Below are 26,142 nucleotides of genomic sequence, written 5' to 3' on the forward strand. Positions count from 1 at the left end.
AAGTTCAGCTCACACTTCAATCAGATGTAGGTGATTCAAAAGCTCAGAACAGGGACTCCCAGGTGACGTTGGGTTCGTGCTCACGTACTGTGGATTTCTCTCAGAGATTCTTCCAGTGTTGGGCACCGATGTTACCTAGAACAGAAAACTCCTTACAGCTTGTATTATACACTCTGAATTTAAACTCTCTCAGCTAAGGTTAGATTTCTCTGTGGAATACACTGAATTTCATCATTCTCCTGCATTACCCAGTAGGTATGACCAGGACCTTCAGCAGACACCACCCCTCGGACAGGTTTCCCTTCGCCCGAAGGTGAAAATACTCAAACAGTTTTCCCTAACAGATTCTTTTCACGTACAGCAGGGACTTTATCACTGTCTACTGTTTGGACCAAATCTGATTGTGCAGGTCCTGCTCTGTTTACCAACCTCTACTATTTACCAACCAGGTAGCTTGTGCTAAATGTTTGTCCCAGTTTTTCAGAGTTCCACCCCCCATGGCTTTAAGGGTGGTTTTCAGCAAACCGTTGTAGCTCTCAATCTTCCCTGAAGCTGGTGCATAGTAGGGTATGTAGTAGATCCACTCAATACCATGCTCTTTGGCCCAGTTTTTCACAAGATTGTTCTTGAAATGAGTGCCATTGTCTGACTCGATTCTCTCTGGAGTTCCATGTCTCCACATGATCTGTCTCTCCAAGCCAAGAATGGTGTTATATGCAGTAGCATGTGGAACTGGATAGGTTTCCAGCCATTTGGTGCTGGCCTCTACCATCGTCAGCACATACTTCTTGCCAGAACAAGATCGAGGTAAAGTGATGTAGTCAATCTGCCAGGCTTCTCCATACTTGTAGTTTGACCATCGATCGCCATACCATAAGGGCTTGATTCACTTAGCCTGCTTAATAGCAGCACAAATGGGTGATAGCGTCCATGGACAAGTCAATTGACCTATCGCAAGCCCATCGGTATGTTGCATCTCTGCCTTGATGTCCAGATGAGTCATGGGCCCACCGAGCTAAAAACAGTTCACCTCGGTGTTTCCAATCAAGGTCGATGTCAAGGTTAGAGTTGGTATCAACTTGAGAAATTTTAGCAGCTTGATCTGCCTTCTGGGGACGTTGTTACAGAAGTTCAGAGACAAACTATACTGCAACAGAGAAAGAGATTCTAGCAGCCTAGCCCCACGTTTCAGCACCTCAGCATCTCTCTTGAATTGAGGACCCCAGAACTGGACACAGGACTCAAGGTGTGGCCTGACCAATGTTGAGTACAGGGGAAGAATAACCTCCCTCGTCCTACTGGCCACACTGTTCCTGATGCAGGCCAGGATGCCACTGGCTGTCTTGGCCACCTGGGCACACTGCTGCCTCATCTTCAGCTTACTATCTACCAGAACTCCCAGGTCCCTTTCCTCCTGGCTGCTCCCCAGCCGCTCTCTCCCCAGCCTGTAGCACTGCTTGAGGTTGTTGTGGCCAAAGTGCAGAACCCTCCACTTGGCCTTATTAAATCTCATCCCACTGGCATCTGCCCACCCATCCAGCCTGTCTAGGTCCCTCTGCAGGGCTCTCTTACCTTCCAAAAGATCAACACCTGCTCCTAGCTTGGTGTCATTTGCAAACTTACTGATGATGGACTCAATCCCCTGGTCCAGATCATCAATAAAGATGTTGAACAGGACTGGGCCCAGCATTGATCCTTGGGGAACACCACTAGTGACTGGCTGCCAACTGGATGTGGCACCATTCACCACCACTCTCTGGGCCCAGCCTTCCAGTGAGTTCTTGACCCATATCAGCATGAATCTGTCTAAGCCATGAGGTGCCAGCTTGGCTAGGAGCTTGTTGTGGCAGACGGTATCAAAGGCTTTGCTAAAGTCCAGGTAGACTACATCTACAGCCTGCCCCACATTCACCAGGCGGGTAACCTGATTATAAAAGGAGATCAGGTTGGTGAGACAGGACCTGCCTTTCCTAAACCCATGCTGGCTGGGCCTGATCCCTTGGCCATCATGTAGGTGCTTTGTGATGGCACTCAAGATGACCTGTTCCATGACCTTGCCTGGCACTGAGGTCAGGCTGACAGCTCTGTAGTTTTCTGGCTCCTCCTTTCGACCCTTCTTGTGAATGGGCATCACATTGGCCAGCTTCCAGTCTTTGGGGACCCCTGCAGTGAGTCAGGCTGTTGATAAATGACAGAGAGTGGCTTGGCCAGCTCAGCTGCCAGCTCTCTCAGCACCCTAGGATGGATCCCATCTGGGCGCATGGACTTTTGAGGATCCAAGTGTATCAGCAAGTCCCTTACTTCTTCCCCATGGATTACAGGAGGACTATACTGGTCCCTGACTCCATCTGCCAGCTCAGGAGTCCAGTTGTCCTGGAGATAACCTGTCCCACTATTGAAGATTTCGGCAAAGAAGGTGTTAAGCATCTCTGCCTTTTCCTCATCATTTGTCTACTATATGCCCCTCTCTATCTAATAAGGACTGGAGGTTGTCCTTGACCCTTCTCTTGCCATTCATATATTTATAGAAACATTTTTCATTCTCCTTAAAAGCAGTGGCCAGCCTAATAATTTTTTTCTACAAGACATAGCAACATCCTTGAACTTTTCCTGGGACACCTCCCCTCTTTTCCAAAGGTGATACACTCTCTTTTTTATCTTTAATTCCTTCAGCCACTGCTTCCCATCCAGTCTGGCTGCCTCCCTCGTCAGCTCATCTTCCAGTACAATGACACAGCCTGCTCCTACAACTTCAGGAGCTCTTTCTTGAAGTAGATCCAACCTTCCTGGACCCCTTTGTTTCTAAAAGCTCTTTCCCAAGAAACTTCCCAAGTTAGTTCCTTAAATAGCTGAAGTCTGTCTCTCAGAAGTCCAGTGTGGAGGTTCTGTTGATGCCCTTCCTGGTTTCACCATTGTGGTGGTTTGGGTGTTACCCGCCCCCCCACACTTTAGAAGCACCCAACTAGACTCAGCTGGCTCTGGGAATATAAATGAAGCTATTTATTTACAGCTAGTACAATATACAGTATATACAGTTACATACAGAAATAAACAAGGTAAAAGGTAATACAGAAACACAGCTTCCCTCCCAGAAACCTGAGTCCCCAGGAGGGGCTCTCAACCTCCCCTGCACCTTCCCCCTGCCCCTCTCAACCTTACCCCAGTCCTAAGGAAGAAAAGAGGTTCAGCCAAGAGGTTAAGAAGCAAAGGTGAGTGGCAGGTGAGGTTAGGGAGATGCAGCTCAGTCAAAGCCCAGCCCGAGAGTGCAGACAAAAATGGCCAGAGTGTTACCTAGTGTTTACCCTTCCTGTTCCCATACATCTCAGCGAGACTGTGAGGGGAGTTGACATCACCATTCTTTTCCTTTCATAGCCTATTATTTACTTTTTCTTACCAAAATATTCTACCCTGCTTCAAACTAGCACAACCATATACTGAAAACTCTATAATTTCATGGTCACTGGACCCCAGGCAGCCTCCAACCGCCACATCGCCTACCAGCCCCCCTCTATTTGTGAGCAGAAGGTCAAGCAGGGCTGCACCCCTGGTAGGCTCACGTAACATCTGACATAAGAAGTTATCCTCCACATGCTCTAGAGACCTTCTAGACTGCCTCTTCTCTGCAGTATTTAAGTCCCAGCAGGTGTCTGGTAGGTTAAAGTCACCCACCAGAACAAGGGCAGGTGATCTTGAGGCATCGTCCAGCTGCTTAAAGAGTAATATATCACCCTCTTCTTCCTGGTTGGGTGGTCTACAACAGAATCCAACCAGTATATCAGTCTTGTTGGCCTTCCCTTTAATTCTCACCCATGAAGACTCAACTTGATCATCCTTAATTTCTACCCCTATGACATCCAGAGCATCCTTAATACACAGAGCCATTCCTCCACCCCTTCTCCCTTGCCTGTCTCTCCTGAAGTGTTTGTAGACATTTGTTGTGGAGGGCCTGTAGGCCCGAAAGCAGATTTATTTATGCCTGCTCTGCCTGGACATCTCTCTTTAGCTGCACCAGGGGTAAACGAGCACAAAGGGGCATAACAGACCGGGGCCATAAAGTCAGTTGCCCAGGACACCTGATTGTGTAAATCCCCACATGCCCAGCTCGGGCCTGCCTGGTGCTGGGCCCACGTGATTCCCATATTTAGAGTCCAAGCCTGTGGGTTTTATCTAGTATGGTAAGGTTTGGCTGACCACCAACCTGATTGGTCATTCTAGTGGCCAATGAGACCATTAACTTTCGGTCCACATTTAATAAATAGGGGTGCACAGGCTCACGTGCAGCCTTCCCCACATTGCTTGCGGCTCCACCACATTGCTTGCTTGCCTGCCTGCCTACTTCCTTGCAGCTGTATGCCTGCCTTTAGCCAGCATTAGACCCATGCTCAGACTGCAGAGTCCTGCCTCTGTGCCTGGAGATCCTGCCTGCGTACCCCTGGAGAGAGCAGCCAGCAGGATCCAGCAGCAGTAAGGAGCAGAGCCTGCCATTTCCCCTGACGCCAGAGGATTCCAGCCTTGAAGTCCACAGGCAGAGATTATGAAGAATTGGACACTTGCAATAGGCTGAAGCAGCCCCAGAGGGTGATTGATAAGAATTGTGACTAGATGCCTCTGTAATTTCTATTACCTCTGCCATGAAGCAGAGATCAGCTTTGAGCTCAGTTTTGCTGGGCGAATAGAATAAGACTCCAAGCAGCATTAAGCTGCAGGAAAAACTCTCTGTATATAGTTTGAAATGTTTGCTAGTCATTAATAAGTTTCTGTAGATATATATTGTGGTGGTTTAGGCTGTAGCCTGCCCCCCCCCCACACACTTTTGGAAATGCCCCAGCTAACTCAGATGGGCTCCAGGAATATAAATGAAGCTATTTATTTACAGCAGCACAATATACAAGCAGATATTTACAGTTTATACAGAAATATACAAGGTAAAAACAATACAGAAGCACAACTCCCCTTCCAGAAACCAAGTCCCCAGGAGGGGTTCTCAACCACCCCAGCACCTCCCCCTGCCCCTCTCAACCTTACCCCAAATCCTGAGAAAGAATAGAGGTGCAGCCAAGAGGTTAAGAAGGAAGGTTAGTGGCAGTGAGGTTAAGGAGATGTGGCTCGGTCTGAAGGCAAAAGCAAAGTGAGAACAAAATGGAGAATGTTATCAAATGTTTACTTCTTCTTTCCACAGTTCTCAGCAGGACTGTGAGAGAAGAGACACAACCATGTTTTCCTTTTTCAGCCAATTATATAGTTCTTCTCACCAAAACATTCTAGCCTGCTTCAAACTAGCACATATATTCTCATAATGTCTTCATAATCACGTAAAGAACAATTTAATATTAAAGGTCAGTGGTTGGGGGTGGCAAGAGTTGGAATACTGGAAGTTTAATAAACATATATATTTTTATAAATATTCTCTCACATTAATTAATTTCTTCCCTTCACCAAATAGGTGTAGGTACTGGGAATCCCCCTCCACAACAACGCTGATTACAGCACTCCAGTTGTGTGAGTCATCCCACCACATTTCTGTAATGGCAATAACATCATAGTTTTCCTCCAGCACCAAGGCTTCCAGCTCCTCTTGTTTGTTACCCATACTTCGTGCATTAGTGTACATGCACTTCAGCTAGGCTGATGATTTTACTTCTATCTCTGGCCTACCATCCTCAGTTTGCTTTGTTTTATCTCTAGTGCTGTCATGTTTAACCCCTTCCCACTTCCACTCTAGTTTAAAGCCCTCCAAACAAGCCCAGCCAGCTCATGTGCCAGGGTCTTTCCCCCACTCTGAGTCAGGTCTACTCCATCTGTTGCTTGCAGACTCAGGGCCACATAAAGTTCCCCAAGATCAAAGAATCCAAAGTTTTGTTGGTGGCACCAGCCTCTGAGCCACTTCTTAATCAAATATGATTTCCTGTTCCTCTCAGCATTCCAACCTGTGACTAAGGGTAAAGATGAAAAGATTACCTGTGCCCCTGCTCCCTCAACTGCTTTTCCCAGTGCCTTGAAGTCCCTTTTGATAGCTTTTAGCCCTCTGTTATCGACCTCATCATTTCCTGCCTGTATAAGTAATAAGGGATAGTAATCAGAGGGCTTCAAGACAGTAGGCAGCCTTCTGATAACATCCCTGACACAGGCCCCAGGGAGGCAGCAGACCTCCCTGTGGAAGGGGTCTGGCCGGCATATGGGGCCCTCTGTTCCCTTCAGAAGGGAATCACCAATAACAATTACCCTCTTCTTTTTCTTTTGGGTGCTTGTTCTGATGGGAGGGGGCAACTGATTTGTTTCAGTTGCCCTCCCAGCCGGTGATGCTTCGCCTCCTCCAAAACCACCTCACCTTCAACCTCTAGTGCCCTATATCTGTTGTGTAGGGCAGCTGAGGAGGTGAGGATGGCTGGAAAGCTTTTCCCTTGCCCCTTCTGCCAGGCACCTGCATCCATTCTCCCTTGATTCTTGATTCATCTCCCTCTGGTAAGAGGGACTGCAGAGCATGGTGCTGTAGGTCCAACTCTCTTTCACATTCCCTTTCAGCTTCGAGCCTTCCCACTTCACCCTTCAGTTCAGCCACTAGGTTAAGCAGACTGCTCACACCTAATGCAGCCTTTGCCTCTGCCACCCTCGACTTGGAGTGCCAGGCTCCAACACTCCTCACGGCCAGTTGCCTAAACACCTGCATTCCTGCGGGTGGGTTCTGTTTGGGTGCCCATAGTTTTAAAGTATTGTAAAGCTTTGACCTAGTTTGCACCATATCTCAACATCTCATGCCCTTTTGGCCAAGAAGGCAAATGGAATCCTGGGGTGTCTTAAGAAGAATATATCCAGCAGATCAAGGAAGTTTCTCCTCTCTCTCTGCTCTGCCCTGGTGAGACCTCATCTTGAGTACTGCTTTCAGCTTTGGTCTCCCTGATTTAAAAAGGACATGGATCTGCTGGAGAGAGTCCAGTGGAATGCTACAAGGATGGTTAAGGGACTGGAGCACGTGCCTTATAAGGAGAGACTGAGGAACCTGGGGTTTTTTAGTCTGGAGAAGAGAAAACTGAGAGGGGATTTAATACATATCTATGAGTATCTGAGGGCTGGGTGTCAGAAGGGAGGTGACAGGCTCTTCTCACTTGCTCCCTGTGATAGGACAAGGAGCAATGGATGTAAGTTGCAGCACAAGAGGTTTCACCTCAACACAAGGGGGAACTTCTTTACTGTAAGGGTCACAGAAATACCAGAACTAGCTCCCCAGGGAGGCTTGGAGTCTGCTTCTCTGGAAACTTTCCAGGACCATCTGGGCACATTCCTCTGTGACCTGAGCTAGATTATATTGTCCTGTTCTGGCAGGGGGATTGGACTCAATGATCTCTTTGGGTCCCTTCCAACCCCTGACATCACATGATCCTGTGATCTTGTGATAACATGCAGAAAAACTTTTTGAACATTGAGATTTGAAGAAAGGTGAGAGGAAACAAAACAGCACAGTAATATCTCCTCTCTTCTCCTGCACTTTAGTAACATGAATTTATGTTTCTATGCAATTTTTTTTTCATTCAAGGAATAATAAAAAAATATTTCAAACAAGCTCAAAATTCAAAATCTTAAGCAACCAATGTAATACCAGTGCAAAACCAGCACAGAGTTGGTTCCATTATGTAGCATGGTTTGTCCAATGTACCACGTATCCTGAAAGTTTAAAAGATTGCTTAATTTAGCTGGCTACAGAAAAGGTAGCTTCTGGTGAAAACATTCCTTACAAACTGATATTTCTACGTTAAATAAAAGATTTGTCAAAGGTAGATTGAAGTTTTTAGTGGTGAGTGATTAGACTGTGCAGTTAATCTCCACTTAATAGTGTGCAGTAAAACTGTAAGTTGCATAAACATCTGCTTTTGATACAAAGCTGAAATATTTTTGCAACTTAGAAAAACATTTCTAACCTCAGAAGTTTTACCTCTCCTATGTGTGGTAGGGCTAATCAGTACTGGTTAATAATAGCTTTATGTTGACATAAAATTGGATTGTCTTCCAGACCAAGATTTATTTTTTAAATGTTTTCTGTTTGTCATCTTAATATTTTTATTGTCAAAAAAATGCCACGCTGCTAAGCCATTGATGGTCAAAAGAATAGTTTGCATGGAAGTCTGACTAAAACTGAGGTTATTATTTTCAAAATATTAATAATAAGGTGTATTAGTCTCCTTTCTCAAAAATTAGTTTCAACTTAATATCACTTAACCTCCAATTAACCATCTGTAGCAGATGTTTTGATCAGGTGCTGGTTTATGGTAAAGGGAAATGACATTCAATACTTGCTTCTTGCTGCCTGCTGGAGAGAATTAAAATACCACAGTTCCAACTAAAATAAGCCTTGAGTTGATCTCTGCATAGATATACAGCTGTCATGAATTGAGTTGAACCTACTTCTGTTATTCATACCATGCTGCAAAGACAAAAGTGCTAAGTGGAGCAGAGTATTAGGTGGCTTGAAGTTAAGACTGCAACATGGGAGGCTTCCTGTTCCAGTTGCTGCTTCTGAGTTCCAGTTTCTTGGGTGCTGGCTCTTCTCTAGCACATGGTGGTGGAACAAGTGAGAATGGGGTAACTGCTGGTTTTGGTTTTCTCTTTTATGTTACTTTCTCTTCTCCTTATGTATTTCACTGCTCTTTTTTTTTTTTTTTTTAGCAAATAGGCTGAGCTAAGGTAATTATGTATTGTTCTATTAGATGAATTAGACTATCAGCTAAGGTAATTACACATTGTGCTTATGATATCTGCTATATTAAATTCTTACTTCTTTACCTCAGCCTTGAGTTTTCTGTGTTACTCTTCCCCTCACTTTTGTGTCGAGGAAGCAGGCAGGGTAGCCATTGTGCTAAACCATTGTAACAGCGCAGCGTACATTGTTTTTTGTCATCCTGCAAATTCTAGTCTCAATGTCCGCAGATATCTAAGATAAGCCCCTGACAATTTCAATTACATGCACCTTTTTTTCCACCTTCATCCACTAAATGCTGGGGACAAAGGAAGGTATCTAAATAGTAAGTTTACATCAAGCTAGGTTTGCATGTACATGGATACTGACTTTAGGATCTCTGGCAATGGTACAAGAATGGATTTGGAATCTCTAACTATTAAGAGCTTTTCAAGGAATAGGACTGGTGTCTTGCTAAAGTCAGTGATCCTGTTTAGTACAACAGAAACCCTTGGTCCCTTGCTTGAGATAAAGGAAGTAGCAGAACTAAACACCCTCAATTTAACTAGTCAAAAGATGACTGCCCTAGAAGATTTTAAGCTGTCCACACAGCCTGTCTGCTTCCTACCTCTCCTAAGCTTTATTTTTCTTCAATTCAGAAAGGCTGGATTTTTGAAAACTACTGGTATAGATAAAAGGCATTGAGCTGAAGAAAATTTTTCTAAAGAAAAAATCTCAAGGGAGAAAGAGAAGGGGGGAGAAAATACTTGTTTATAAGTTGTGCTGCTGATAAAATGGTCTCAGGCTATTAATCTTGAAGTTTGAAGGGGAAAAAGTAAACCCCTCCCAGCTGTCGCGGAGGGGGATTCTCAGTACCTATTCCTATTTGGCAGAGGGGAGAAATTAACTGGAGTGATATATATTTTATATAAAAATATGTATTTATTTAAATTCAATATTCTGAACTCTTGCCATCCCCAACCACTGTATATTAAATTAAAGGTTGTACATAGTTATGAAAACAATTTACGATGAAATATGTACAGGGAATTTGTTAATTAACTAGCAAATATTCAAACTATAAACAGAGAGAGGAGTTTTCCCGTTTTCCCCATGGCTTAATGCCACTTGGGGTCTTTATGCTATTTGCCCAGCAGAGTGGGCTGAAACTCTTTCTGCTCTATGGCAGAGGCAACAGATATTTGCAGAGGTATTGAAGCTTTTACTCACTATTCTTATCAATTATTAATCACCCTCCAGGGATGTGTCACAGCCTATGTCTAATGTCCAGTTCTCCAGGGTCTCTGCCTGTGAACTCTGAGGCTGGAATCCTCCCAGTTTGTGGGAAAATAGGTTTTCTCTAACCTTTTTTCTTCTGGTGAAGAGGATGTAATCTCTGCTTTTAGTGCTTCTGGCTTCTTCTGGATGCTGTGTCCAGGGATTCTGAGCTGGCAGTATATCAGGAGCAGGAGAAGAATATCGTGCTGTCTCTGGCAGAGTTGTTCATGGCTAGCAGGCCATGTGTGTGTGCGGACAATCCAGGGTCTGCTTCCTGGTTATCTCAGCGGTAGTGGCTTTACCAGACAATGATAGGCAGCAGGCATGCAAAGTGTGCGTGGCTGCTGGGAGTCTGAGCTCTGTAGGTAAAGGCAATGCAGGATCTGGTCCTGATAGCACCGTAGCATGCAGATGTGCACAGCTGGCTTAGGAGGCTATAGAGTCCTTATATATATATATATATATGCAGGCTAAAATGAGCTCCGCAATAAAGGTACGCAGGCAGGTGAGCTGCGAGTAAGTCAGCGCATGAGGTCTGGGCCTCTGAGCATCAGAGCTATGCAATGGCATCCGAGCGTGGGGGTCTGAGCGGCTGAGCTATGCAGGGTCTGTGCCTGAGGGTCTGTGCTGAGCTGTGCAGGTGAGTCAGAGCTGAGCTGAGCTGAGCTGTGCAGGTGTCTGAGCTGCAGGTGAGTCAGAGCACATTGCTTACCTGTGCACCCCTACTTATTGAATGTGGGCCAAGATTAATGGCTCCTTTGGCCACTAAAATGATCAACCAGGTTGGCAGTTAGCAAAACCTTAGCATAATAGGCAGAAGCTTTTGCCTGGACTTTCCCAAATATGGGGATCACATGGGTTTACCCCAGGGAAACATGAGCTGGGTGTGTGGTGGCTTACACAACCTGTTTACAACTGGGGCTCCTGGCAGAAAAACATGTCCAGGCATGCATAGGCATAAATAAGCCTCTTTTTGGGCCTACAGGGCCTACACCAGCAAAAAAAAAAAAAAAAATCAACAACCCACAAACAAACAAAAAAACCACAAACCAAAACCCACCCCACAGTATTTATATTATGTTGATAACATGGTAGGAACAATCAATCAAAAAACAATAGACCCAAACAATATGATTGCACCTAAAGACTAAAGCAATTTTATCTTTTTTGAACTAATGTATAGGATTGTTTCTAAGTATGAGCAGTATAGTGAAAGACAAAGAATGAAATAAAATTAATCACACAGTATCACAGTATTATCAGGATTGGAAGAAACCTCACAGATCATCAAGTCCAACCCTTTACCACAGAGCTCAAGGCTAGACCATGGCACCAAGTGCCACGTCCAATCTTGCCTTCAACAGCCCCAGGGACGGCGACTCCACCACCTCCCCAGGCAGCCCATTCCAGTGTCCAATGACTCTCTCAGTGAAGAACTTTCTCCTCACCTCAAGCCTAAATCTCCCCTGGCGTAGCTTGAGGCTGTGTCCTCTTGTCCTGGTGCTGGCCACCTGAGAGAAGAGAGCAACCTCCTCCTGGCCACAACCACCCCTCAGGTAGTTGTAGACAGCAATAAGGTCACCTCTGAGCCTCCTCTTCTCCACGCTAAACAAGCCCAGCTCCCTCAGCCTCTCCTCTTAGGGATTGTGCTGAAGGCCTCTCACCAGCCTCGTCACCCTTCTCTGAACATGCTCAAGGATCTCGATGTCCCTTCTAACTGGGGGGCCCAGAACTGAACACAGTACTCAAGGTGTGGTCTAACCAGTGCAGAGTACAGGGGCAGAATGACCTCCCTGCTCCTGCTGACCACACCATTCCTGATGCAGGCCAGGATGCCATTGGCTCTCCTGGCCACCTGGGCACACTGCTGGCTCATGTTCAGGTGGGTATCAATCAGCACCCCTAGATCCCTCTCTGTCTGACTGCTCTCCAGCCACTCCGACTCCAGCCTTTATCTCTGCATGGGGTTGTTGTGGCCAAAGTGCAGCACCCAGCACTTGGAGCTATTGAACACCATCCCATTGGACTCTGCCCTTCTGTCCAGGCAGTCAAGGTCCCACTGCAGAGCCCTTCTGCCCTCCAACCCAGTCACATCTGCCCCCAGCTTGGTGTCATCTGCAAACTTGCTGATGACTGACTCCATGCCCTCATCCAGATCATCTATGAAGATGTTAAAGAGGATGGGGCCCAGCACTGATCCCTGAGGGACACCACTAGTGACTGGCCACCAGCTGGATGTGGCACCATTCACCACCACTCTCTGGGTCCAGCCCTCCAGCCAGTTCCTAACCCAGCACAGAGTGTTGCCATCCAAGCCGTGGGCTGGCAGCTTAGCCAGCAGTTTGCTGTGGGGGACAGTGTCAAAGGCCTTGCTGAAGTCCAGATAGACCACATCCACGGGCCTCCCCACATCCACCAAGCGGGTCACCTGATCATAGAAGGAGATCAGGTTAGAAAGGCAGGATCTGCCCTTCCTAAACCCATGCTGGCTGGACCTGAGCTCTTTGCCATCCCTCAGGTGTGCAGTTATTGCCCCCAAGATAACCTGCTCCATCAGTTTTCCTGGCACTGAGGTCACGCTGACAGGTCTGTAGTTCCCAGGTTCCTCCATCTGACCCTTCTTGTGGATGAGGACCACTTTGGCCATTTTCCAGTCTCCTGGGACCTCTCCAGTGAGCCAGGACTGCTGGAAAATGATGGAGAGCAGCTTGGCCAGCTCAGCTGCCAGCTCTCTCAGCACCCTGGGATGGATCCCATCTGGTCCCATGGACTTGTGGGTGTCCAGTTGTCTCAGCAGGTCCTGAACTAATTCTTCATGAATTTCCAGGGGAACACACCACTCCCCGACCCCATCCCCCAGTTGAAGAGGCCACTTGCCCTGAACTCCTCCCTCCTTACTGTTGAAAACTGAGGCAAAGAAGGCATTCAGGACCTCAGCCTTTTCTTCATCATCAGTTATAGTATTCCCCTCCTGGTCCAGTAAGGAGTGGAGGCTCTTCTTGCCCTTCTTTTTAGAACTGATAAATTTATAAAAGTGCTTTTTATTATCTTTCATGGAAGTGGCAGCCTAAGTTCTAGCTGGGCCTTAGCCTCTCTAATTTTTCTCCTGCATAATCTGACTACCTCCTTAAACACATCAGGAGAAGCCTTCCCCTCCTTCCAGAGGTGATACACCCTCTTTTTTTCCCCCAATTCCTTCAAGAGCTGTTTACTCATCCAGGCTGGTCGCCTTCCCCGCCGGCTCATCTTTCGGCACATGGGAACTGCCAGCTCCTGTGCCTTCAAGAGCTCCTGTTTAAAGTAGGTCCAACCATACTGGACCCCTTTGTTTTTAAGGACTGCTGCCCAGGGGACTTTGGAAATAAGTTTCTTAAGCAAATTAAAGTTTGCCCTCCAGAAGTCCAAGGTGTGGGTTTTGTTGTAGTGCCTCCCTACCTCCCTGCATATTGAAAACTCCACTATCTCGTGATCACTACACTCCAGGCAGCCTCCCACTGTCACATCTCCTACCAGCCCTTCTCTGTTGGAGAGCAGCAGGTCAAGCTGAGCTTGACCCCTAGTAGGCTCACGTAACAGCTGGGTCATGAAGCTGTCCTCCGTGCACTCTAGAAATCTCCTGGACTGCGTCCTCTCTGCTGAATTGAGTTCCCAGCAGATATCTGGCAGGTTAAAGTCACCCACAAGGACAAGATCTGAAGATCTTGAGACAGCCTCCAACTGTTTGTAAAATATCTCATCTGTTTCCTCATCCTGGTTGGGTGGTCTATAACAGACTCCAACCAGGATGTCAGATTTATTAGTCCTCCCTCATAGTATTGAGCAATTGAATTAGTCTGTCATGCATAAATCAAAAATGAAGATTCTATTTTCAAATAGGCTTTGAACATGACATAGACCAACTGCACTTCTTATTGTGATGGTTTGGATGTTATCCGCCCCCCCACACTTTTGAATTTGCCCCAGCTAACTCAGACGGGTTCCAGGAATATAAATGAAGCTATTTATTTACAAGCAGCACAATATACAAGCAGATATTTACAATATATACTGTTATGTACAGAAATATACAAAGGATAAGTAATACAGAAGCACAACTACCCTCCCAGAAACCTGAGTCCCCAGGAGGGGCTCTCAAACCACCCCAACACCTCCCCTTGCCCTCTCAACCTTACCCCAAATCCTGAGAAAGGAATAAAGGTGCAGCCAAGAGTTTAAGAAGAAAGGTGAGTGGCAGTGAGGTTAAGGAGATGTGGCTAGGTCTGAAGCTCAAAGCAGAGTGAGAAACAAAATGGAGAATGTAATCTAATGTTTTCCTTCTTCTTCCCAGAACTCTCAGTGAGACTGATGAGGGAAGGAGACACAACCATGTTTACCTTTCATAGCCAATTATCTAGTTCTTTTCACCAAAACATTCTAGCTTGCTTCAAACTAGCACACTTATGTCTAAATTTACATGGGGAGGAGGGAAGGTATTGTTCCTAGTATTAATGAGTTGCATTTAATATGGGCATAAAGAAAGTCTGATGTTTAATATAGGGGGAAAAATCTATGTTACATTTCCTAAGGAACCCTATTCATAATTCGTAGCATATTGTAGCATAATTATAGCACTTGTTTCTTCCAAGTGAAGGCATTTATTTGCGCAACTTATTTTTCTTACGTACACTTGCAGTTCTATTCACATGGCTGTCTACAGATAGTCTTCAGATCACACGCTTTATTGCCCATGCATACTATTTACATTGGTTAATTACGTCAGACCTGCACTTGCATTTCTTCCATTCATACTTCCATTTATCTTATCTACCATTTACATGAAGAAGTACCCATTGTTTCATCAATACTGAGCTGAAATATGTCATTCCCATACATAATTATACCATGGCTGTAAAATTCTTTTGTGCTACTCCCACAAGAAGAGCCCTCTGTTGCAGCCAGAGTTTCCTACTTGCCACAAGATGGCACTTTAACAAACAATTTTGGTTATTGTCTAATATGGAACAGAAAATTTCAATACTTAATTAAAAAGCCACCTCAACCTCAAAACACAGTTTGCTAAACAGCTGTATTCAATTTCTGTTCCTCAAAGTCCTATTCCAAGAGAAGTCAGCCTCTTTTTCTTTGAACACTGTTTAAATTGTTGCAGATTCATTACATAAAAAAAAAAAAACAACCAAACAAATTCTTAGCAGATACATGTCTATCTCATATCTACAGTTATTGATTCACACCTGCAAGTAAATGCTGTCCATCATGAAAGGTATTTTTTTCCTTTTTTTTTTCCTTTAACAAAGACAGAGAAGGGATCACTATATTCTCTCTTTTCTTTTTTCATTCTCCATCCTCTACTGAGAGGAAACCAAATACTGATACTATTTGATATTAGCAATTTATGTCCTTTTAGTACTGATAGTGTTTTCCTTCTGGCAGTCTTGAAAGATAAATCAGTAGCTGCAGCAGTAGGGCCTGCAGTGTCAGAAAAGCGATACTGACAACAATCAAGCTCACATAAAATTGGATAGATGCAATTTTTTTTCAGCTGGATATCATCATTCAATGGCAAGCCCCTGGCCTGGTTTTTCACCTATTTGATTTGAGCATAGGTGCTGGTGATAACCTAGAGCAACTCCAATATTCTGGAAAGTATCTGTTGACTGAGGCTAGCAGACAGCTATTAATCTCTTTCCACTGTGGCATTCTCTTGAAAAAGTAAGCAAAAGAGATCACAGCTCCACCACGAGAGACCTGTTTAGCCTTTCTTGAAAAACTATACAGCAATTACAAAAATAATCTGGGAACAGGTCAAAATTAGGCATGAATCACAGGTCTACCAAGATAAGAACAGTTCACCTCGGTGTTTCCAATCAAGGTCAAGATCACAGTTTGTATTAACTTGAGAAATTTTAGCAGCTTGATCTGCCTGATGGTTGTGTTGGTGTTCCTCAGTAGCTCTGCTTTTAGACAGCTGATACCTGTGTAGAAAGCCACTGTGTTATCTATGGTTTGTGTTCTTGGTTTTATACCTCTCAGCAAGCCTGTGAGTGAAGTCAACATCACCATTGTTTCTTTTTTCACAGCCTATAATCTAATTTCTTTCACTAAAACATTCCAGATAGCCTCAAACTAGCACACTGTCTGAGCTGCATGCACACGTTGCCAGCTCATGTTAAGCTTTTCATCAATCCAGACTCCCAAGTCCTTTTTCTCAGGGCTGCTCTCCAGCTATTCTCCACCCAACTTGTATTTTCGCTTGGGATTGCGTCAATCTAGGTGCGGGACCTTATACTTGGCCTTACTGAATTTCATGAGGTTGGCCTGGGCCCACCTCTCCAGCTTGTCCAGGTCCCTCTGGATGGCATCCCTTCCCTCTAATAAAGTCAGCTGTGCCACACAGCTTGGTGTCATCGAGGGCTGAGGGTGCCCTCGATTCTTCTGTCCATATCGGTGACAAAGATGTTAAACAGGACTGGTCCCAGCACTGATCCTTGAGGGACACCACTTGTCACTCGTCTCCAGGTGGACATTGTGCCATTGATCACAACTCTCTGCATGCAACCATCCAGATAATTCTTTATCCAGTGAGTGGTCCACCCATCAAATCCATGTTTTATTTTCAGTTTGGTGACCAAGATGTCATGTGACTAAGAGTCAAAACGGAGTCTGTCCTGTTAGGATAGAAAATGAGATGAGGTAAAATGAAGGACAATGATAAATAATGACACGGAAAGAAAAGTTCAAACACTGTTCTTGGTAATAAGACAATAGTAGGTATCTGACATGAGTGCTGCAAAGCTGGACATCTCAGAATCACACACTGTATCTTCCTCAGGTGTCACATTTTGCAACCTGTAGAGCAGGAGCCTTGTCTCTGCCATTTGCTTGGATTATGTGAGGCTTCAGAGGCAATCCAGGCCTGACTGACTGATATAACATGGTTCACCCTCTTTTGCTGTGGACAGTCCTCTCTTGGTCTGCCTTTTCTCTCAGCCTACATGCAGATATTTTGATTGACCTTAGTGGACACTAGTGTTTGCCATTTGATTGTTTACACTTAACAATAGTATAAACTGAAAAACTTAGCTGAAAATTGCATGCAACCAAGTTGGAAATGCTCTAGAGTTTTGATGTGCTTTACCTAACTAGGCCATAAATAAATCAACATGGGAATCATTATAAATCTTGAGCCCTGCTCATAAATATGAGTGACATTACTGTTAAAAACTGACAACAGAAGACTATTGCTTCTGCTGTATTTGTTCCACATTAAATATTTTCCCATCAGAACTCGAAGGGATAAAAAGCAATTCAAGCCACTTAAAATGAACAATTTTCTCTCCTTCCAGCACTCAAAATAATTGCCTTGAGGAAGGGTCAGGAGTCATTCCCAGCGATAATTGAATTGTCTCTCTTAATTTGATTCCTTTCAAAGATATTGAAGTTGTCTGTACTAAATAGCTCTTCTTTATCTGGCAGCTTTGATAATACCATTCATTTCTGTTAAGGAGGGGTTTGAATCTGGGTTAGAAGTCAATTGTAATGAGGCTGATATGAAAGTTATTAGTTTATTGAACATGTAAAGAAAATTTCTCAAAACTTATTTACAATTAACACACAGATTCTACTATGCAGTTGTTAGAACTTTTTGCAGAATGTATATATACAGTCAGAGTAAATTTAAATTATTTAGGAAAGGTTTTAGAAGAATTTAAACAACTGGAGAGTCTTGCAGCACAAACTGCTGCTTAAAGGTTAAACAAACTTTCACAAACTTGAGAAAAAAAGAGTTAGTTTACTCACTGGTCAGAGTCCCAAAATACTTGTAATTCAAAAGTATATGTAGAAGCATAAATGAGGAAAAATACAGTGCCAGCCGTGTGGTGGCCTTCTACATGGTGATGATGGGGCAGAGTTTTGCTGCTGAGTTTATGCAGCTCAGATTAAGCACATTGTCTGAGAATATGCACAGACATGAGGCAAATCCTCCATGGCACTCAAGAAGCCATTGGAGTGATCAGCCACCTGGGCAAAGCAGAATTCAGGTTTATGGGCTAGAGCAGTCCAATTGGGCACTGTGTATAGCAAAGGAGTTCGCCCTCAGGCTAGAGCAGCAGGTAGGCAGGTCCTGGTGTTGCAAGTCATTGCTAGGTCATCACCTAGACTTGGCAAGATTTAGACTCAGGTTCAGCTGAGCTCAAGTGGACAACTATATCCCACCACAGAGCGAGCCATTCCAGTCCCTTGGCTCAGTGCAGAAGACAGGCAGGGTCAAGTGTTCCCTTCATGTGGGAGGCAAGTCTCCAGCTACATCAGTGCAAAAGCATGCAAGACAAACAGGTAGCAGAGAAAACAAAGGCAACAGCAGCAAACAAACAAGTTGGCTAAGTTTTTAAACACCCTGAGAAACAATCCTAAGTTATTTCACCAAAAAAGGGAGATGCACATGCCTAGCATCCATGACCTGTGTTTACCAAAGACAGAGCAGGCTGCAAAACAAGGCCAAATATGGTGCCTTTGTGATAGACTGAGAGGCACCAAGGCACTTGTCTTCTTTCCCTTGCTTCTTCCACCCTGGAAGAAGGAGGCGGGGGGGGGGGGGGGGGGGGGGGGGGGGAGGGGGGGGCAAGGTGGGTATTTAGGCAGGCGTTTAGGATATGTCTTGAATATGTATTCTAAGGATGATTTGGACATTCCACCACAATTTCCCATAATAAATGAAATCAGTCTTCAGCACCACTTTCATTGTCTTCTGAAATTGTTTTCTATCAGTGCTTGGCTAAACAGAGCTTACCATGTCTGTGACAGATCTGGAGCCTGTCTGCACAGCTGCTACTGTAGTGAATAAATTTTTTTTGTTTTTATCTTATATGCAAAGAAGCTAACATCAAGTGGTGTTCAAAGGCAAAAAGGGGAGCATTTGCACAAGGCTTGCGTCTCTGTTAGTAGAGCCCAGAAGATTTGTGCTGGCTCTGGGTTTGGGTTGCTATCATCTTCCTGGGTTTGGGTTGCTATCATCTTCCTGGGATGCTCAATTTATTTGCAAAACTCAGAACTGGTACAAAAGGTAGGTAGTGTACTCTTAACAAGAATACTGCTATCCTAGTTCAGAAAATTGAACCCTTCTACTATTTCTTTAAATTTCTGAGAAAAAAAATTGTCATAGCAGGAAACCACACTAGTTAACACACACTGTTAAATCCTGCATATGCAAAAAGCCATTTTAACTTGCCAATACAAATCTATTTCATTCCTGAAGTTAACTTATGTAATATCAGAACACAGAAGAAACGGGGGGAAAAAAAAAAAGTTAAAAAAAAAATCCAATATACTGTCTCAAAAATTAAACAGCACCCTTTAGTTGCATTTCTGATGTAAGGGGAGTTTAAAATACTACTTTCTCCTTTTTTTTTTTTTAATAGAAAACTCTTGGAAAATAATCACCCCTTTAGAGGCTGTACCAATTCTGCTGCTATCAAAAGGATTCTGTCCATTTAAAAATCTCCTTTCATCCTCTGCCCCTGAGCCTTCCCACAGTGAATGATCACAGGATTTTTTTTTTTCTGAAAATCTGACCTGCAGAACAGTTTCTTGCTGATGGCCAAGAATACGGAAGTATCTTTTAGTGAAATTAATCACAGAAGAAGTTCTCAAACATTTCAGCTATTATGTAGCAGCCATAGCCCAAAAGACCAATCAAATGTTGAGGATAGAAAATCAACAAGTGTATTGAACCCCACTGCATAGAAGCACTCCAAAGGAAGGATTGAGTGGCTGATAGGAATAGCATTGCTGTCTCGGTTCTAATTTAAATTTCCCAGAGGCTCAAATATAGTTGATAAAACCAATAACAATTTATAGGATGCCCTTCCCTCTTCCCCCTTCTTTCCCAAAAGAAAAGGAATCAAGCAGAGAGAGAGAAAAGGTATGAAGACCCAAATAAATAATTTCACTGCAATCTGGAACATAAAAGAAGAAAAGTTTAACAATAAATAAAAGGTACATGAGATAGGGAAGTTACAAAGGTATAGGGAAGGGAAAACAAGATATAAAACATGTAAATATACAACCAGATTTGATGGCAATGGGTTTTGTCTACCTCATGGGTGATGGCCACTTGGTGAAACAAAGAGAACCAGGAACAGGATGGTGATTTCTGGTGAGCAGGAAGGCAGGGGAGAGAGAAAAACAAACAGGAAGTTCCCCTGCATTTATGGATTTTAGACAGGAAGAGGGAGCGGGCTAACCACCATCACATGGCAGTGTTCAGACTCACCCCTGTGGAGGGGTCGAGACCACCTGGGGTCAGGTTCAAAATCACTCTCCCAGGAGGGTTAACCCTGTACAGTTGCAAACATTCAGTTGCTTTCTGGGGTAGGGTCAGAAGTACCAAGAAGTGAGGTGATGATACCTAAATTATGGTGCGTAAAAGATTTTGCAAGGATTATTGCATAATGTGAAACAATTGTAGAAGTATTTAGACAAATTTAACAGGTGTCTCTATATCAAATCACATTCCTGTGTTTTTTTGCACTAAAAGTGTTCCTACTTACACCTCAAAAAGTTTGTTCAGATAAAAAGAAATTACTGAGTTGGAAACTGGCAATGTTATGCCTTGGCTTCTGTTGAGACTGTGTAAACTCTGGTGTTGTAGTTTTATCCTTTGTAACTGTGATTCTCAGATTTATTTTTGCCTTGAATATGTAACTAACCTCCGCTGTTAGAAATACAGCTAATCTGATTTTTTTAAAATTATTTTTAAGTCTATAAATTAGCATCACAATGGTGATAAATATATCATTACAAACAATCCTATATTCCAGTTCTTAACATGATAAATGTGAGGAATACCTTACATCTACTATGCTGAAACAACAGTTTATTCCCCACACTTTTGCTACAACTGAAAATATGCACATTCAAAATTCAGTTTCACATGATAAAAAAGTTTCAGGATCTTAAACATCTTAATGCTAGAGAGTAACAAATCATCACAACTGGTTTACAAATCCACAAAGCTCTCACTGTCAAGCTGACAGAGAAGCCAAGCTGAACAAAAATAAATTTGAATGACTTTGCAAGTCATGTTTCTTATGATTCAGTCTCATAAACAGAATCTTAAACTACTCTTTTTTAATTTTTTAGATTAGTACAATTGAATGTGCTACTATTGTGGTCATTCTTCATATTCATGATCTCACTTCATATGGTTTCTCTTCCTCTCTCTTGTTCCACGTAGGATTTATCTATTTAGCTACAGTTTTCCAGGTAAACAGTCATCATTTCAACATAATAATGAAAGGATGCTTCCATTCAGGTTTTTCAAGTGGAAAGTAGGGTGTGGTTTCTACAGTTTATCCAGTAAACTGGGTCTAATTTGCCTCTGCTTGAACCTAATACTTTTTAGCTACTTTGGCATTTCTCAACATTATTATAATGGTTATGCTCCTGGGACTAGTTTGCTGAGCATACAAGCTCCTTTCAGCACTGTTTGAAGCCTTCAATAGCTACACATTGTCTGCAGTCCAGTTCTGTGCCAAGCAGAAATACAGCCTGTCTTTGTTTCTGTATGTCATGGACAAATATCTGTAAACTAACATGCAAAACTCACGTTTGTTAAAAGTAAGTATGTCTTAAGAAAAATAATTGGTTATGTTTTTCAGTAATTCAATATATTCCAGAGGTGTAAGTGTCGTGGAGGGGATTTCTCTATTCCTCCTCTGTTAGGGGGAAGTGAGAAATTAATTTGAGGTGGTTTTGATTTTTTATGAAATTATTTATTAAAATTAATATTTACAAATTTGTACCACTCCCAACCACTATGAAATCCAGGTTCGTATGCAAGTTTATGAAAATAGCTTGGGATATATTTACAGGGATTGATTATTAAATGGAAATATCAAATTATTAACAACTATAGACAGAGAGAAATTCCCTTAGGCTCAATACCTCTTAACAACTCCAGTGTGTGCCCAGCGTGGGCTGAAACTGTGTGTGCTCCTCAGGTAGAGGTAACTTATATTACAAAGGAATCAAAGCTTACTTAGGTGTGTTGTTCTCAGGTACTAATCATTAATCACCCTCTCGGGATTCTGTCTCAGCGTGTGCCCAATATTCGGGTCTTGGTGGAGCTGAAGATCTGTCCTGGCTTGCAGGAGGATAAGGGTTCCCAGTCTCTGGGTTAAATAGGCTTTCTCTAACCTTCTCTCCTGGTGTGATCTCTGCCTCGGTGCTGCTTTTTCTTCTGGAAGCCGTGTGTCTAGGGATGGTCAGCTGGCAGGAATTCCCAGGTGCAGGAGAAAGATTTGTCCGTGTAGCTTCTGACACGGTCTCACAGCTAGCAGGCTGTGTTTGCAGGTTTGCAGACAGTCTGAGGGTCTGCTGGCTCTGGGTCTTTCCAGACTTCCAGTACAGCTGGCAAGCAGGGTCTATGCCATGCTGCAGGGGGACGAGCTCCGTAGATAAATCAAGATAGCTCTAGGCTTAGGCAGGGGGCTCTCGGCTCCCCATATATCTATAAAGTGCAGGCGTGCATGTGCTCTGCTTCTCAAAGGGTTCGCAGACAGCTTAACTGCACCTTGAGATCAATGCATGAGGTCTGAGCCTCTGTAACGCTTGCAAGTAAGGCCTGATGCTGTGTCTAGGCCATGCAAGCAGGTCAGGGCAGCAGGGTGCTGCTGTGGATCAGAGCTCAGTCTAAATGCTCTGAGTGCTCTGAACTAATGAACAGTTTGAACGGTCTGACCACGTGGTGCTCCTTTGCACCCCTCTTTATAGACTCTGGGTGGAGATTCGTGGCTCATTGGACATCCAAAGTGACCAATCAGGTTGGCAGTATGCCAAACCTTACCCCAATAGGCAGTAGATGTTTGCCTAGACCCTCCCAATAGGGGATTACCTGCCCGGACCCCAAGGTACATGGACTGGGCGTGTGTGAGTTATACAATCTGTTTACTGCCTCATGGGTCCTGGCAGAAAAACATGTCCAGGCATGCAGAGGCATAGAGAAGCCTCAGTTTTGGGGCTGCTGCCCCTCCACCACAGTAAGTTCAGCCATTTGTTCTTCTTTCCAGGGTAAAACCTTGAATCTGAAATCCATAAACAGATTTTTCTTTCTGTAAATCTATTACAAACTCTAAGCTATTTCACAGTACTAAAAAATGAGATTACCAAATATGATCTCAGAGAGATGGAAAAGACAAGGCCTTTGTGATCTTACATGATGGTTCTTGATGGGTGGAAGTTATAATGGGAAATACAACATCTGGCTGAATTGTAAATGGAAGAGGATAAAGAAGGAGAAACGAGATATTGCTGATTTTGATTTGGGACATGATTTCTAACAGGGAAATTAGACATTCATCATCGAGATTACTAGCAAAGTGTGGGTGAAAGATCATGGCCAGAGTAATGATGTGTACCAATGTGGTTAAAATCGTCCTCCCTTTATTGCAGTGATACAGCGTCTTTTATGCCAAACTTAGAAGAGGCATATTCAGCTAGCTTAATTAAGATTAGTACATGTGGAAGGCACAGACAGGTTAGAGCTATGCATAAAGAATAGGTAGGTTTAAGGCTTAGAGCAACAATCACGGGGCCAGCCTCCTGAAGTCAGCAGATTCTGCCCCCTTGCAGCTGGACGTGGGGGTTTGTTTCATTGCCTTACTTTCTGCCTCTGAGATGGGCTCCAAGGACACTCTTCTCAGCATGGGTTACTCATGTTTATCAAATCATGTCCTCTGTCAGCAAGAAATGCTTCCACAGCAAAGCAAGAGCAAGACTGAAATGAGAAAGCTGAGAAGAAGGCAGGAACTGAAAGATGTGAATGAGAGAAATATTGTTGTCTTGGGAAGCAATTGAATGGGAAGAGGTAAGATGTGGGTGAAAATACCTGTGATTTCATAATAAAACATAATATAGGGAATATACAGCAAGACAGTTGAAACTGATTTATATGCATTCTTCCAACACTTTTCAAATACCTCAGCGCTTAACTTTTGGGACCACTGCTGGAGCGGATACATAGTGTTTGCAGCAAGAGGTAATTTTTGTTAACAAGGTGAGAGGTAGCAGGGCTAAATTAGTGATACATGCTGCCTTGAGTACACAGAACTAATTTTGGTACTTAGGTTGGGTATAGCTGATGTTTTCATGTACACATGTAATGTTTATTGTGAGGAAAGACACTAGTGTTCTGGATCCCACAGACATGGTTCATTTTTCAACAGCATGGTAACTCCTTCATTTTGCAGACAGAGATCAAGAGATTATGTTTTGGAAGCAAAGTGCCAGAGGAAGAAGAAGTGAAGAAGTGATAACTCTGACAACAGAATTGCACTTCATTATTTGTAAATAAGCAAGAACTATCATAAAGAGAATATGGACCCTTTGAAACCCTTCTTCCTCATGGGAGATTTATTTATGTCCTTTGGTTTTACTATGCAATTTGAAAAGTCTCTAACTGCAAGGTTAGGTTTAATTCACTCTACAGGTGATACATGATACATTCAGACCTGAAGTGATTTTTTTCTGAAGGTATCAGAATGCCTGAACATTGAAATAAGGTTTTTTGAATGGTAATTCAGTATTTTTAATTGTTTGTGCTAGGCTGCTCTACCCAGCTTAGATGTTTTTTCCCCCATTTCAAGACAAAATATGATTCTCAGGTAACATTTCTACACCAGTATGGCACAGACTAAGAACTGTCTAAACAGGTTTTCTCTAGCTAATGTGTTATACACCTTTCACTTGTTCTTTTTACTGTGGATGTTTTCTCAATTATTTGCACAGACTGATATTTCATTTGAATAAAACTGCTGGTGCTTGTGTGTACATCCAACTGTGTCAGCAGTAAAAATGAAGATAGCTCCATCCCATTCCCAGTCTGGGAATAGTGTTGCAATAAAATAACATGCATATATGATATTAGAAGAGAAGACAATCAAAAGAAATCTGGTGGGATGAATCCCATAGCAGGAGCTCTGTGGATGGCTATAGGCTCCTCAGAAGGGACAGGCCCAGAAGCAGAGGTGGTACAACAGCCATGTATGTTAGGGAAGGACTCAACTGTCTCAAGTATGACAGTGAAGATGATGATAGGGTTGACTGCTTGAGAGTAAGAATCAGGGGAAAAGACAACAAGACAGATGTCATGATGGGGGTCTTCTATAGACCACTCAACTAGGACAAGAAGGCTGATTAAGTATTTTATAGGTGTCTTGTCTCAGAATTGCTAGCCCTTCTTCTTGTAAAGGACTTCAACTTACCAAATATCTGTTGGAAACACAACACAGCAGACAGGAAGAAGTGCAGGAGAGACTTTGATTGCATGGAAGATAACTTTCTAACACAGCTGGTGAATGAGCTGGTGAGGGATGGCTCTTGCTAGACCTGCTGTTTGCAACTAGAGAAGGAATAGTAGGAGATGTAAAGGCTGGTGGCTGTCTTGGCCAAAGTGACTATGAGATGGTGGAGTTTCTAGTTCTTAGTGAATTTAAGAGAGAGTCTAGATCCTTGGACTCACAGAGGGCAGATTCAACTTGTTTAGGAGACTGACTGATGGTATCCCCTGGGAGGTAGTCCTGAAAGATGAAGGAGTCCAGGAAGGCTGAATATTTCTCAAGAGGGAAATCTTCAAGGCACAGGAGCAAGCTGTCCCCATGCATTGGAAAATGAACTGACAGTGCAGAAGAGCGTCCTGGCTAAGTAGAGAGCTTTGGCTAGAACTCAGGAAGAAAATGAAAGTCTACTGGCTATGGAAGAAGGGGCAAGCAGCTCAGGAAGAGTACAAGACTCTTGCAAGGATAAGTAAGGAGAAAATCCTTAATAAGTAAGTCCAAAGTCCAATTAAAACTCAATCTGGTCAGTGTCATTAAAGATAATGAAAAGTGCTTTTACAAGTATGCTAACAGTAACAGAAGAGCTAGGGAGAGTGTCCAACCACTGCTGGATGTAGGAGTGAACCTGGTGACCAAAGACAAGGAAATGGCTGATTTGTTGAAAGGACACTTTGCCTCAATATTTCTCAGTGATGCCAGTTGCTCCTTCAGTGTTCAGCCCCCAGAACTAGACAGGGATGGGGAGTAAAATGCAGGCCCCACAAACCAGGGGGAAATGATCAATAACATACTGTGTCACTTAGATGTGTACAAGTCTATGGCACCAGATGGTATCCACCCAAGATTACTTAAGGAGCTGGCAGA

This window comes from Pogoniulus pusillus, chromosome Z (genome assembly GCF_015220805.1).
Source record: "Pogoniulus pusillus isolate bPogPus1 chromosome Z, bPogPus1.pri, whole genome shotgun sequence".
NCBI classification, from domain to species: domain Eukaryota; kingdom Metazoa; phylum Chordata; class Aves; order Piciformes; family Lybiidae; genus Pogoniulus; species Pogoniulus pusillus.